The sequence below is a fragment of the Anser brachyrhynchus genome (genome assembly GCF_964034855.1).
Source record: "Anser brachyrhynchus genome assembly, chromosome: 4".
NCBI classification, from domain to species: Eukaryota; Metazoa; Chordata; class Aves; order Anseriformes; family Anatidae; genus Anser; species Anser brachyrhynchus.
In genome coordinates, this window is record NC_137698.1 from 556,609 (window position 1) to 572,528 (window position 15,920).

Below are 15,920 nucleotides of genomic sequence, written 5' to 3' on the forward strand. Positions count from 1 at the left end.
CTGGTAGCAGAGAAATTAGATTGTGAACTCGAGTGAGAAAGACAGAAAACACAAAAATATTAAAATACCATTTTCTATGCAAGAGGCCAGAGTTTGATCTCCTCTTTCCCTGTATAATCTCACATCAACTTTTACTGAAGCTGGAGGGGTTTAAAAATGCAAAAAGTAGGACAGCATGTTTACCCTTGCTAGAAAGCAAGAGGAGACAAAATTTGAAAGCACAAGAGTCTCTTTTTCTGCAGTTGTAAGGATTTGAAGTCCTCTCAAATCCAGACAGATGCCCTAAGTCATGAGTATCATGAAAAAGATGCGTAAAGTATGCCGAAACTTCCTTTCCTAAAGTGGAGATTTCGTAAGTACTCCCGGGTGCTGCAGAAACCTGCATCAGCTGCAGGGCAATCATCACTTGGCTTCTATATTCAGGCACCTGTTCAGGGTGGTTCCCCACTTCCTGTTCTAACTTCTTATTCTTCCTGACAGACACCAACTAGAAAAACAACGTTCAAAAAGAGGACATTGCATTAGTTGCCCTTACAAAGAAGGACAAAGCTGTTAGATAAAAAGGGCACAGTTGCCTTTCTATTGAAGGAGATAGGATCCACGCAGATCTTTCAAGTGTTTTCCATGTGTAGCAAACCGCTGAACCAAAATACCCAGTTGCATTTCTGTATACATCGCAAAGAAATGAAAGTGAGGGGAAGATGAAAAACTGCCCTGAGCTCTTTTCATATACAAGTAAGGACTCAACTGGACGTTTCAATTCTTGATTTAGAGTCCTCCCCACCTTGCCAAAAGAAGCAAAGCAGCACTGCCCTTCCTAAGCCTGAACTTCTGAATTCACCCCACGTGGACAGAGCATGCTTTACCACCATAAGCTCTTCTGCAGGGATCAAGTCGATCGCTCTCCCTGTTGCCCTCACCAGCTACTGGTTCCAAGACATACTTCTAGGGGGAACAGCTAAGATGCAAACGTGACCTGAGCTCCAAGCATGGAATTATGCAAACTCTGTTTTGCGTTCTACCAGACCGAGTTATTCCTATGGTACAGAAGCCTAAATGCTGACAAATCTTAACGGTATTTTGTTACTCAGGCCTTTCAAGCTGTTGCCAGTGTTAGCAGAACGGCCCCCAAAGCACTGCACAAACTCAAGAGAATTAGTGAGCAAACGAACATTTGATAGGAGGGAGTGGTAGGCATTATCTGGGAAGGCCGGTCACTCCATGTTAGAGATAGTAAATAGTTCGCACTCTAGGCATCCACTACAACACAAAGACTCAGAGAGCTTTGCTCTCCTGCTCTCACCACCCTTTGTTATCATTAAATCAAACATTCACATAAGGTATTTAGGACCTGCTTGCCAGATTGCAAAGGTAGATGTTGCTTTTGGCTCTCCCAACAGAGCCAAGCCCTGAAACGAAGCCAAGACCTGCAATCATTTGCCTTGGTTGAAACAAAAATAAACACACCCCGTACCATATGCACTTCTGAGGTAATTACTGCCATTAGATCACAGCCTGGAAACGAATTTTAAAATATGCAATGAGACTGAGTACAAAAACCTATGTTAAAACCGTGTTAAATGCCTGATTTTACCATGCCAAAGTGAGGAGAGTACCACTGAAAGAAGGAACTAGAACTCGAGCCCACCTCATTGGGCCCAGCCACTGTGACCTACAGGATTAAGCCAAACCATCTCTTGGTAGGGGATGACCTGCAGGCTCAGCATGAACAGGCCAGTTACCACAGCTGAGGTAATTCTGCCTCTAGAAAAATAGAGGCTGTGCTTCTACAACCCTGCCTGAAGCACACATTGTGTCTACTGTGTGTTCCCTGCTCCCTGTTCTTTGATTTCAGTTTCTAGCTGTGCATCTCTGCTACTGCAAAAGGGCATACCAGCTGAGATCCTCGCAGCCAACACTCGTGCTGTCCAGCCAGCTGCCCCCTGAACTCTACAGCCTGACACTAAGGCCACCATCTCCTTGCATGGAGTGCTGGAAAGGGACATAATACATAGAGAGCACAAGCCAGCTTCAAGTTCCGGACCAGCTTCATAGCTCAGCAAAACAGCCTTCTCGTAACATCGTAGTGTGAAACCATTTCAATCCAGTTTTAAGTGATTTACCTGTGTTAAGTCAGATCTTACCTAACAACATCCCCAGTTGCTGCACTCATTATCGTCAATGGTTTCAAATGCTGTATTGTATGCTAGAGAAAAGACTGAGGACTGCAACGCATCTACAACTGAGATGAAACACTTTCTGGAAAGTGTAAACGGAAAAAAAAGAAACTAGTCTGTACTGGTACATGGGAGAAACAGCAGAGCACCAGTGAAGTTGTCGACTTGCATCGTGGCTGCCACAAGCACGCTCCTTAGCTGTAGGGTGACACTGGTAGCCCTGTCTGCCCTTCCCCTGACCTTGCTATTACTTTCAAGACATCAGAGACTGCTCCTCACTGTGGCTACAAGGTCCTTTGTTAAACTTACTGCTGCTGACCCAGTGACAACACCAGCAGATCTTTAGCTTCTGATTCAGAAAACAGTCATTCAAATGAAGGATACACTGACAGCCCATTAACTACAGCAAAGATTGTTGTTGCGGCTACAGTTTGAGAGAGACCTATTTAAAAATAGATTAGGGTTTTGGAAAGCACTCAGCTTATTCTGCCTTTTTCCCTCTTCCCTGTGAGACAAGTCACCAAACCAAATCGGGCATTTGCTTCCCATTGATCTAGTTACAACTTCATTATGGCAATACTGGCCAGCAGAAAGTAACTTATTAAATAAATGCCATTTAAGTGCTTCTACCTGGGCAGTTGTTTCAGAGAAGGGAGATGGGGCAAAGAGAGGGGCCGGACAGCCCTGCCCCCTGCTGCCCTCTCTTGCACAGCTGGGTGGCCCTGCCCAGCAGGAACCCAGTGCTGCAGTAAGAGGCCGATTGAGACAGCCTGTGCCGGGCCTCGCAAGCTGCTTACAAGCACCACAAGAAGATCCTCATTCCCATTACACAATCTCAGTCCTGTGCACTTGGACAGCTGCAGCCAGTGCTCCTGCAAGGTGTCTTTGTTGAGGGTTTCTTGTACCTCCTCGAGACCAACAGCCCCCAAGGAGCTGCCATGCCACAGGCCCAGCAGAGACCACGTCACACCAGCGGGGCAGGCGACTTGTCCCTGGAAGCTCTTCCCCATTGTAGTGGGTTTACGTGGCAAGGTTTTGGTAGCAGTGGGCCATAGGGGTGGCTTCTGTGAGAAGGATCTAGAAGCTGCGTCATGTTTGGTAAGGGCCCCACTGCTGACCAGAGCTGAGCCAAAAAGCGATGTTGTTTTGCACCTCTGTGAGAGCATATTTAAGTCAGGGGAAAAAAAATGCTGCACCACACTGCAGCTGGGAGAGTGAGAGGAGTGAGGAACAGCCTTGCAGGCACCAAGGTCAGTGAAGAAGGAGGGGGAGAGGTGCTCCAGGCGCCGGAGCAGAAGTCCCCTGCGGCCTGTGGTGAGGACCATGGTGAAGCAGGCTGTCCCCCTGCAGCCCATGGAGTACCACGGTGGAGCAGGGTTCCACGCTGCAGATTGTGGAGGAGACCACGGTGGAGCAGGTGGACCTGCACCGATGGAGGCTGCGGCCTGTGGAAGACCCCTGCCGGAGCAGATTCCGGGCCAGACCTGTAGCCCGTGGAGAGGAGACCACGCAGGAGCAGGTGAGCTGGCAGGAGCTGCTGCCCGTGGGGGATCCAGGTTGGAGCAGTTTGCTCCTGAGGGATGGACCCTGTGGTACGGACCCATATCTGGAGCAGTTCTTGAAGAGCTGCTGCCTGTGGGCAGCCCACGCCGGATCAGTTCGGCAAGGACTGCATCCCGTGGGAGGGACCCCACAGCACAGGGGACAAGAGTGACCGAGAAGGAGAGGCGGAGAAGAAGCGCTATAGACTGACCATAACCCCCATTCCCCCGTGCCGCTCAGGAGGAGGAGGTGGAAGAAGGTGGATGGGGGGGAAGGTGCTTTTGGTTTCTTTCCTTTGTTTCTTGCTTCTCTAGCTTGTTAGTAATAGGCAATAAATCTTACTATCTCCCTATGCTGAGTCTGTTTTGCCCATCACGATAATTACTGCGCGATCTCCTCGTCCTTATCTCAACCCTTGAGCCCTTTTCATCGTATTTTCTCCCCGTTCCTCTTTGACAAAGGGGAGTGAGAGAGCGGTTGTGGTGAAGCCTGGCTGCCCACCCGAGTAAAACCACCACACCCATGTACATGTTGCGCTGCAAAGCCCTAGTGTGCTGTGTTCCACCCTAGAGACGAGCACAGGTATTTCTACCAGCCACTGCCAACAAATTAACTTCTCAAGGACACGTTCGACCTCAGGCATTTACAGCAAGCAAAACCAGCCCAAACCACAATACTGCAGACTTTTGGGGAAGGCCTGCTTAACATCACCTGTTGATGCGCATCCAACACCACATGCAGAGTACCTGAAGATATCATCAATGTGCAAAAGGCTAATTAAGACCTTCGTCTGTTCATAGTGTTCATAGCACGTGCTCAGACCATCACTCACAAGGCAAATACTCCCACCACCCCCTGCCACGGCACTCAACCCCAGTTGAAGGACTGGACACAAATAATGGCTACAGAACATGGGGCACTTCTTGGTCATTTCACTGCGGTGGCCAGAGAAGACTGTGCTAGCCTTGATTTATGGTTTAGTTTTTTTTTGGACATCAAAGGGTAGATAAGCTTTAGGAAGGCATTTGAAAGAAAACAGTAATGGGACCAAGAATATCCAACCCAGCATCAGTGTATGTATATAAACTAGCCTATTTATGTGTGCGTACACACAATTCCTCCAATATTGTTGGCAATCAACAGATAATTGAAATCTGCCAGAGCGGAGCAGAACAAGAGGAATGCTCAAAGTTCATGAAACATGTCTTACGCTACCAACTTTCCGGGACGATGGGGTTCATAAAGTTCACAGGCAAGATCAGTTAGCGTGCCAGTCCAGAAGATCCCATCTTGATTTCGTCTAAGTATTCAATTCTCTGTCCGAGACCACAAGCCTTAACCACACAGAAATGAGGGCACTTACAACCACTGCCACATCTGCCAGACCTGATATTTATTCAGTGTGATTCATCACCCACACTCCCCTTCTCTTTGCTACACAATTTCAAAAGTACAATTAAACAACTTGAGGATTTTTTTATTTTGAAAGGATCATTTGAGATGGTCTCGCATTAACTTTGATTTATGTCCCCCTTTAATGATGTAATCCTCAACATCCATTTCCTGACCATTTTGCAAAGATAGCTGTATTATTAGAAGAATGTTTACTTGCCATCTAACCTCACTTTAAACCAAATGTACAGTGAGTTTTTCCCCTCTACAAAGAGAAACTGTTAAACAATCTTTTCCACAGGCCTATAATCAACCCTTTAAATCACACTTGAATAACAGACTTTCATTTATCAATTGATCCAGTGTTTCCCCTCACCCCTTACTTCTTTGGGTGCAGCAGATAGAGACCTGGCTGTACCACTACAACCCGTTGCTTTGTAACCAAACTCGGCATGAGAGAAACATTCCCCTCTTTTCTTTTTGTGGTGGGGAGAGAGGGAACAGAGAGAGAATAAGAGTTTTGTTTCCTCATTTCTGCCTCCTCTGAGTAAGCTTTTTTTCCCCTTGTTCTTTTGCTTTGTTTTGAGGCTCTGGGAGGAGGGTAATGGTGGTGGCTTCTGTTCCTCTCAAATCCTCGAAAGCCATTGTGTAGGCAGGTCAAAGAGAAACCAAATTAAAAACTAACAACTTTTGAATTTTGGCAGCCAAAGTTAATGTTGACTAAGAACCAAAAAGAAGGGGGAGGAGGGAGGAAAAAAGTGGCCCTATGGAAAGCAAGGGCCGGCGGAGAGATCTGGAGGACGGCAGGTTTAGAAGGGGCAAAGCTGCTCCTTTTGATGTGGGAGGTCTGCAAGTAACCTACTGGGACACTCCCTGGGCTATCTCATTAACCATGTCACCAAAGCCCCCCAAGGTCCAGAGAATCATAACATTATCTCTGACATTACCACACAGATACAAGGTTCCTCAGGCAGTCTATAAACATGCCTGTAGTAACCAATTCATCGTGCCTTGACACCCCTGCAAGGGCTGGATGCCCTTTAGTGAGCCGCATGAATTGCCCCAGTCATTCATCAAAGTTTCTCAGAGTGCATTTCACACAGCATTAAATTTAATTAAAGCAACATTGACTGCATTGTAATCCTCTAGAGGCTCTTTGTCAGAAGAAGCTGGAACACTTTCTACTTAAATATCTATTGTTTAGGTGGGATTTTTTTCCCTTTCATTGTCTCAACCCAAGTGATTTGCTGCCTCTCCCTGTTTCCTATTTGAAAAAACTTATATCTCACGAAAAAGTTGTGCAATGACAAGAGGAATCCCAGCCCGGGAAACAATTCAGCTCTGATGCACGTGCCTGTAAATGCTCTAAAGAATGGAAGATGGTTTAAATAAATATGCAAAACAACAACAAGACACTCGATGCACACAAAAGATGATTAATAGCAGAAAGGAAGCCGGCAGTAAAAGCTGCTTATTTGTCTGTGGGCATCTGTCCACATCTTCCCGCAGAGTTGCCTCAGCCACGGGCCAGCATCGCTTCTTGTTGCTGCTGTGACGAGCGTGGCTCCAGATCCACACGGTGCTGCACAGTCCGGGGAGTCCCTACCAGCATCCACAGTTATAGCTCAGCCCCACAGCCATGCAGGGCAACAGCAGCTAGCGTTATCCTGGTGGAGGACAGACCATTGAGGTCTCTTGCTAGCTGTTGATCCATGCTGGAATCCCATTGGTTTCCCTTACCTTGTATTTTGTTGTTCCCTCCTAGAGCAGCGCCAGAAGACGAGTTGTCTCAGGGTCCCTTCTAGCAGCCGCCAGCATTCTACCAACTCTGCTCTTACTTGGTGGGGGGATTTGCCTGGGAGAAGACATGGAAAACATGGATGGAAACATAATTTTGCACAAATGGGGACAGCTGTTGTGACCACTTTTCCTTCTCTTGACCAAGAGGAGGGTTTGAGACCCATCTTTCTGTGCGCAGCAGGCCAGGGAGTGAGATCTCATCTCTTTTCACAAGCTATGCAACACAAAAGCCACAAAGGTCCCTCGCTGTTGTAAAAGTGAACTGCAGAATAGAGTAACAAAATCTGCAGTACTACATGATCTACACTAAGATTTGCTGGTTAAACCACTGAATTTTTATCCTACCATCTCCACTCCCCTAAATAATGGATTTTGTTTCTGTTGTGCCAGTAATGTTTTGTTGTTCCTGTTACCAAATAGCTTTAGATGACGTGTTCTCAATCTGTCTTCAACAGCCACAGTAACAGTAGCACCCTCCTTGTTTTACTCCTCCAAGCAACCCTACTGAAAAATTCGACCTCATCATTACTGTTCCGGGAGCCCGACAATTTCTGTTCTTTCTATTTTAACGTGGTTTAAAAAAGGAGAGTATAATATGAAGAGCACTCATCTTGCCATCATTCATAGTTGTCAGTGAATGACAGAGAAAACGTCAAGCACAGTTTTGCATTTCTCCAAGTAAAAGCAACTAGGCTGTTCTGACCAGAATGGGACCTGCTTAGGAACTGCAGTTTCAAAGGGCCTGACAGAGGGGACTTGGGAGAAATTCTGTGTTATGTTCTGCCAAGATCAATGTTATTGTTTATTTGAGAGGAGAGTTTATTTCAAGTTCTCAGTACTTCTCATAGCTCCTCATGTGAGACCCTCTGCAGCCATGCCGTCATGGAAATGGTTCTGCAAAATCACAGGAGGCCAAACACTTCCTTTACTTCCTTCACCAGATGCACCCGTTACCACCAACACATCAACTACAGTGCAACACAGCGCGCACTACTTCGACACCTAGCCTCGTTGCCTAATGTCTGCCAGGTGTAAGATGTAAGAGGAGACTGAAAGAGATCAGCAAAGCTTCCTGCAGGTCCTGAGCCTCGTGGCACACCCTTCGCCAGGTAAAAGTCCAGATGCAATCAGGCAGAAGTAATATTAATTCCAACACCAAATTGCTATTTCACAGCTGTGGACTCAAAGCTGTCTTTCAGAAGTCTTCAGCTGATGTCAAGTGAAAAATGCTCTACAGAACGTGTAGAATAGCAGGAACCAGCAGCTGGGGAAGAAATGGCCTCTGCTCCTCATCTCTCAGCAACTCTCTCTGTGTCAGAAGGAATGAGCGCAGCTTGCGTAGACATAGCCCACAGTAATCCTGGCAACACAACTCTACCAGGGTGTGGGCCCCACTTCTCCATTACCCATAAATGCATTCCCCCCAGAAAAATGTTTCTTTAAATAAACATTTCTGCTTTCAAGACACTCAGATTACTCAAGGAATAGCCTCGTTTTTTCTTGCATTGCCATGAGTTCTGCTTTGTGCTGCTGGAGTGTGACTCTGCTCGATATGGAGCTGAAATAAGGCACAAGTCCACTATGTCTCACCCACAAGCCCAGCAGAGCGCAGAACCAGTGCAGCAGTTATGGGCTGCCTGTAAGTGCTGGATTACTGCTGCACAGCACACAGATCTTACTACTGTAACGGCGCAGTCACACCCCCTCGGACAATCTCAGTACTAAAACTTGAGCACGTTATACTTCACATGACCTCCTGCTGCTTTAGAAAACAAAACTCTAACTTTACTCCATTCTCCCTTGGTATTTACTTCAGTTTCCTTTTCAAGCTTCTCAAACACACAATAAGCTTTTGATTACCAGGATTTTAAGTGCTCCACTAGACACCCAGTGTGTATTTATGAATGGAATTAAGAAAGAAGCAATCTGACTCCATCAAGGGAGCATTTGCAGCTACTCTTAAGTGTTACCCAGTGACATAAGTGGAAATTCAAAAGACCTAAAGGTTTCTGGCCTTCATTTTTTACATTTATTTAGTCATACCCAGTACAAGCCATAGGAGTTCACGTTTGTCATTTCGTGATTTCTGTACAACCAGTTCATTTACTGAACTGAAAATTACTTGGATTGCTTGTGTGTGTGCACCTTCTAAACTATAAAACTGCTTGCCTTGCAAAGGAATGCTAATAATCCCACTGCTATTTAGGACAAAGTATTTGGGTTGAGGTTTTTTTCCTCCACAGATTTTGAAGTCACATTTTCACCTTCCCGTTGCAATTCTCTGTGAATTCTCATAGAAGTACATGAAACATGGATTGCAGATTCATTATTAACATAGGATGAGCCCAAGTGAGTTGCCCCCAAAAGAAAACAAAAAGGGGTATCTGTAAGGGGTGGTATATAAGGTCTGTGTGTCTGTTAAGCCCTGCCAGTCCACAACCAGTCCTTAACTTTATGTCCAACCTTAGCATTAAGTATTAAACGCACTTGAGAATTCTTTTTACCATCGATAGGTGTGTTTATAAATGAGCCTACAAGCTAGCAAGTTTCTTTGCAAGACACTGCCTACCCTTCAAACGTGAGCAGCCTGCCCTCTACAGAGATTTTTTTTGATGCACCAAGTATCAGGAGAAAGAGAGAAACAAAGGGAGGTGAGTGGCACTTCAGATACAACAGGGATCACAGACCAGTTCCAATATCTCCATAAACTGCCATCTGGAAGCAAGACTTCCAACACACCATGAGGAAGAGCGTGTGAGCCTTCCAAGGACATCCAGATGTGCTGTGCTCACACCTAAGGTCTTTGTGCAGGCTCACAATCTTTCCCCAGGGTGCTCAGTCACTGACATTTTTGGTAAGAATCATTTCTCATCACCTCCCTTGATTCCAGAAAAGGTCAAGTCTGAAAGGCTTGTCACAGCACCCTGCACCCGGTGCTCACCACAACCCAGTGATTTCTGGTGCAGCTCGTGCCTTGGCCACTACCTTTAAAACGAAACTACAGATGAAATAGCAGGAAGACAAGAAAGCCATTTCTCTCTGTTATAATACAAAAGGCATCACAGCCTGAAGGGGGGCTTCAATGAGCACCCACAGCATCATCCCCAAAGGAGGGAGATGTCTGGCTGCCAAACTGCTGCTACACCAAAACGTGGCAGCTGCCTCCATGTGCCAGTGGCCAGGGCACACGGACCAGGCCAGGGCTGCCAGCGCCATAGCGCCCACCCACATGTAGCAGGACACAAGGCATGGAAGTTTGGCAGAGCTTCAGCTCTCGTTGCCACAAGGCCAGACTTCCACAGGTGGTAGCAAAAACGCAGGTTTTTTCTCTTAATGAGTCATTGCACGTATTGAGGACAATATCTACAAAAATCAAGAAACGGATTAAGAAATGCATCTGTCAGTGTCCAGGCACCCCGATCTCTTCAGGCATCCAGGCGCAGAAGTTCAGTGTTCCTTGGCATTAATTCCAGTCTCCACGGTAAGGAAATACACTGGAAGTGCAGAGGAACTTCCCCCATACAGGCAGGAAGTCCAGGCTGCCCCCGCCTGTTCCATCTAGGCAGGTCCCACAGCCTCTGTGACACCTGCCACACCCAAAACCATGACGCACATCCAGCCAGCCCTTCCTCTGTGCCGGAGCTGCAGTGCGAAATGTGGGGAGCCACAAGAGCCCCGAGCCGCGCAGTGCCAGCGACGCTGCTGCCTCCTGACTCGTTGCAAGGGCCCCGGCTAGGCAAACAGGAAGACGAATGGTTATTCGGGCAAAGTTGGGCCACCGTGATGGGAGAGGTGCAGAGGGAAAGCATTATGAGCAGAGCTCCTTTGAAACAACCTGACAGTTGATAGATGAGCATCCATAAAATGACAAAGGCTCCCTCTGTAAAGCCCCATGCTACCAATGTCTTCTCCCTGGGAAACTAATTACCCTGTACCGTCACTGAAAATATTATTTTTCGGGTAATTATTTTCCCTTTTCAGTGAAAACGTGACCATGCTAAGTCCCCCCAGGTCTGTTTTTTTATTTCTTTTCTTATTGCCAAAAACTTGAGCTGAAAACACTACTCAACGCTGTTCGTGTGATTTTAGCTAACGAGAAGGGGGGTGCATCTTGGTGATGCTGACTTCCCCTGGCTGGCTCGCAAATTCCGAATCCTAGTCCTCAAAACATTCTTACATTCCTTAGCAGCAGAAGAAAACAAGCTCTTACTTCCCAGAAGAAAACATGTTATTTGATCACTCATTAGTATTTGCCTAACTGATGTTCCACAGCACCTGATGATTTTGAGGTTATCACAAGAAAAATGGGTTGATAGCAATCCAGCAGCTAGATACGAATGCAGACAGTCTAAAGTTTCCTAATCTGCATTCCAAATCCATTATGCATTAGCTCTCCTGACAAAGACACAAAGAAGAGAAATAAGCTGTCCCTCAAAGTGAGGAGCAAGATTACATTCGGCTGCAGAACCACCCACTCACAGCTCTTCTTAGAAATGAAGCGGTCCCAGCTCAGCCAGCACGTCACCGCGAGGAGCCTGATGCTGCTGCCCTTACTTTAGTGAGGCTGCCAGCCCCTGGGCCGCCTGGCAGGCCTCCGTCCCGCAGCACTGGGCACGGGTAGGGAAGGCTGTGCCCTGAGGAAGAGCTTCTGGAGGGAAGCAGCATCCTTTGTGAGACTTGCTGACACAGCTGCTGTGGCCACAGCAATGCAAGAATGCATCATAAACTGTACTGCTCCAACTAAATACTGCCAATCCTGCTCTGCAAATCCTGCTGTCAGATAAAGCTGCACCAGCACACAGAGGACTGTTGGAAGAAGTGTGCACATTCACCACCGACAACGAAGTTACCAGCATCAGCCAGCAGCAAATCCTGGTTAGAAACAGCCAAGGCCAGAGGGAGCCTTCTGATGACTGAACTGCAATTCAGAAGGCCAAGAGCTCTCTCCAGCAACATGAGCAAAGCTTCCCTGTTGCCAGCGTGTGACAGATCAGGCTCTGCTGCATGCTGCATCTCCTGTGGGAACTGTTGTCAACTTCCCCCAGCTAACACCACCAACTCCAGTAAATGTTGTCACGCCATCTACTAACAACAGAAGTTAAGTTATTCTATACTGTAGGGCACATTGAAAAATCACCTTTGTTACCACCTCTAATAAAACCTTTATTTCTTACCAAAGCTTTATTCGGAGGTGAACAGACAGAGACCTTCTCTGTCACCTTTTCAACAGTCAGGGCACAAAATAACTGAAATGGTAAATGCCTGACAACTGCATACCACAGTGCCAAACAGGTGAAATAGGCAGCACTGATATCATTTGGACAGACTTATTGTTAGAGGAGGAAACGTCTGCTGTTCAGGCTTCTTACAAAATGTTATTACTGAACTATAAGCATCCAGTCTGTGCTGATCCCGAAAAAGCTAAAAAGGCACCCGCCGGCCTATTTTCTCTGTCACAAACAACTCCCATGCTTTCCTCCCAGTCGTTTTCAGTTTAGGCTTTCAATGAACATGAAAGCCATCTGCAATTTCTCACCCCTACAAGTCAACCTGGAACAAAGACACAGGTTACTTACACAGGTATGCAACATGCTATCTATAAAATGCCTGTCCCTAGAAAGAGAATCTGTCTAAATAGCCAAATAAAAACCATATATTTAAGTCAAATATTATTATTTTTTTCCTTCTTCAGTTACAGGCTCTGCTTAGGAGGAAAGCTAGACATTCCTAATCCTGTGCCACAGTCCTATGTCACAAAGACCTTGCGTCTTGGATGTGCCAACACATTCTGTTATCTCATCACTTGTTAAGTCTCCTGGATCTGATGGCACATGCCTTGCTTCAGCACAGTTGTATGAGTCAGCTGATGGACACTGCCGGGGGAAATTTACTAAAGTGAAATACCCTCTTACCAGCCGTGTTCTTCTTTATGTAAGTATCAGCCCACTACAGCATGGGTGAGTGGCACAGACTTACTTGCAAGTATTATACTTGCAAGTGCTGTTTTGATCTTTGATGCCAATGCAAATTAGTGAAAAGAAAGTCCAGTGAACAAAGAAACGTCCTCCTTTAAGGAGCGTTGCTTCGAGTTGTTGGTTAATAAGTTTTCCTATCATGCTTCACTGTCATACATAGGAGGATGGATCACTGCACACAGAGACAATGCCATCTACAGAACATATTGTTTATCAGAATTATCAGGGGATGAAAATGTCTCCAAAATATAGATGAGCTGCTCTCACACCATTTATTTATTTATTTAAATCCTGTCTGCAAACATAGTAGGGAATAGGAGAAAACACTGCAGCGATTTCAGCACTGGTCAGTAAATTTCGCCACCACTACTCTGAACTCTTAAAGCCTGGCCCAATGGTCACAGCGAAACAGTCAAAATAATGTCACTAAGCAACATGCAAATTTACCCACTCCTCCATCAATTCCAACAGTACTGGAGGTACCATTTATTACAACAAACTTCTAAAGGAGTAAAAGACAGTCAACGTGAGAGCAACACAAGGTTTAATGCTCTCTTATTTTAATAGTCAAGCAAGACATCACCTACAGGTAAGTTACCAAAAGTCACTGTTTCATCACCAGAAAGCTTAACTGAGTCAACATACAAGTCCTGTTTGCAGTAAATGTATTTAAAATGTACAGCTATAAAGAATGCAGTGACTGGAAAAAGACCACTACCTTTTTTTTTTTTCCCCCCCTATCATGGAAAAAAGAAGGTCACATATCACATTATTCATGAAAATGCAATGGGAAATGTAAATGGAGGGATTCATTTACCAGACTGGAAATTGAACAATTGGTCAGTGTAGTTCTATGACAGGCCATGATCTCAAGATAACCAGCAAACTAACTTATTTGGTCAATGGCCAAGGCAAATAACTTTCATCCTTTGGAACTTGATAATCTGATCTACACCAACAAGGTCCAAATTCACATATAAAGTTTCCACAACTCTAGCTACATGGACCATTATCCTAGCACAAGAGGGAACATCAAAGCCCTGACCCACAGCCCAAAGCTCAAGGTTTAAATATGCCTTCGATGCACGTCTGGGAGATGGAATCTGTTCCAAGAACAAGCGACCTTCTCTTGGGGAGGAAAAAGGAAAACCAATCTCCAAGCCTTGGCAAAAGTAACGCATGTATTTCTGAAAGGTGCCACAGCAAGATTTGGAAACTCTTGGAAACATTTTAAATACCATCTGTGATCCAGAAACCTGCCTCTGCAAAGCAGGTGGTTCTCCGTAGTCCTCGTGCAATAAATAACAGGTAAAACTTTATTAGGCTGCTCCTTCGATTAAAATTTGCATTCTAAACCAAAAGAAGACAAAGTACAGAAAGTTTGTCAAATGAAATATGAGTCAACCTTCATTCTTAAATTTAACTAACATCAACAAAATGAATTGGATGAAACTTACAGATTGTAATTTAGAGAGAGCAAGTGACTCCATGTAGCATACCTGAAATGCTTGGGCTGACTCTGCGCTGCTAAGCAGTAGCTTGCATGCATAACTACTGGGTATGCAAACTGCCCCAAATACTGGTGAGGGAGAGGGGCTAATCTGACGTGCATGGAACTGAACCCTCATGGAACTCCTGTAGAGGGGGATTTTAACACTCAGCCTCCCCAGACCACCTCTGCTTCACTCCCAAGACCTCATCCAACCTTTGGGTACCCAGGCAGCCCTGCTCGCCTGGAACAGGGATGGCAGAAGGCACATGACTAGGCACTCGGCCTGCTGGCCCGTATAGAAGTCACATTTCAGAGAGAACAAACAAACACACATCAGTTGGCAGTGGTCACGAAGAAGCTCTTTCCATATGCCTTGCTACTGTAAGCTCAAAAAGCAACCAGTAGAGTTTCCATCATCTGTGAATGGGATACTTCTGCAATCGTAGCTGCCATAGTCCCCACAGAGCAACACAAAGATTATATTACAAAAGGGCAATGAACTAGTGTAGTAATTGCTATTACAAGCTCCGCAGAGAAGTCAGAGTGCATAATGTTGCTGAACTGCTGCCCTCCTGAAGTCATGCTCTTAATTCCCATATTATTTAGTAAACGTTAATTATTTCCAAATGGTGGATTTCCAATGGTGCAAATCTCCATTTCAATGCAAATCATCTCATCATAGCAACTACTTAAGACCTCAACTGTATAGTCTCTAGCCTTTCCCCCATAAAACACATTTCCATAGATTTCTAACACTGTTAACAAATCGGCCATCAGCTTCCTCTTCCTTTATGTCCATGGCCCACGTTCCATATTTTGCCTCTGCTGCAGTGAAAGATATTGCATCTACCCAAAGCAGTGAGGGCTGCCGAGGTCAATGCTCAGCGTATCACTGGCTGTCAGGATACCCACATGGGACCCCTCAAAGCAACTGCTGGCACAGGCAAGGAACTTGACAGACATTTTCAAATACCATCCTTTCAATGGCGCAACAGAAGTGTTTTTGGTTACGCACTAAACATGTTTGTCTGTCTTTATTCGTTAATGGCACATTCCCCAGAAGTAGCTCAGTGTTTACCGAAGATTTATTCATCCTGTCCCTGCAGCAGCCAGCAGCGTATGCCCTGCGAAGGTCCACAGCATGTAATCCACCCTATCAAAACTCTCCAAGCAAAATGTATTCCTGCAGTATATTCTTTTTAGCTTATGTACCTGAGAATCGCCACACAGTGTGAGGTGTTTGACACAAACATCAAGAAAAAAAGTACACACAGAGCACAACGGATGGAACAAACAGTGTCTACCAGTAATGTAAGTAATTTATGAATACCAGTTTCCATTTCCTTCTATGCTCTTCATATACATGTATATTTATACATATTTATGTAGGTAATGGGACAAAGGCACAGGATCATTTTTCACATAAACATCTTAAAGACACTGTGGATCCCCACACCCAACACACATTCTTTTCCCCAGCTTTCTGTGGTGGCATTAGTGGCAAAGGCCCTTTGGTGCACAAGTGAGATGTGCCAGCACAAA

At 45.6% G+C, this 15,920-nt stretch overlaps 1 protein-coding gene across 1 annotated transcript in view; it reads right to left on the minus strand.

Moving 5' to 3' along the window:
- Window positions 1–15,920, minus strand: part of LOC308193946 (uncharacterized protein) — a 257,562-nt gene that overhangs the window by 101,921 nt on the left and 139,721 nt on the right. The window contains exon 8 of the mRNA XM_080589144.1: window positions 6,852–6,966. The gene's annotated coding sequence lies outside the window, so the exon portion shown is untranslated. The remainder of the gene's footprint in view (window positions 1–6,851; window positions 6,967–15,920) is intronic.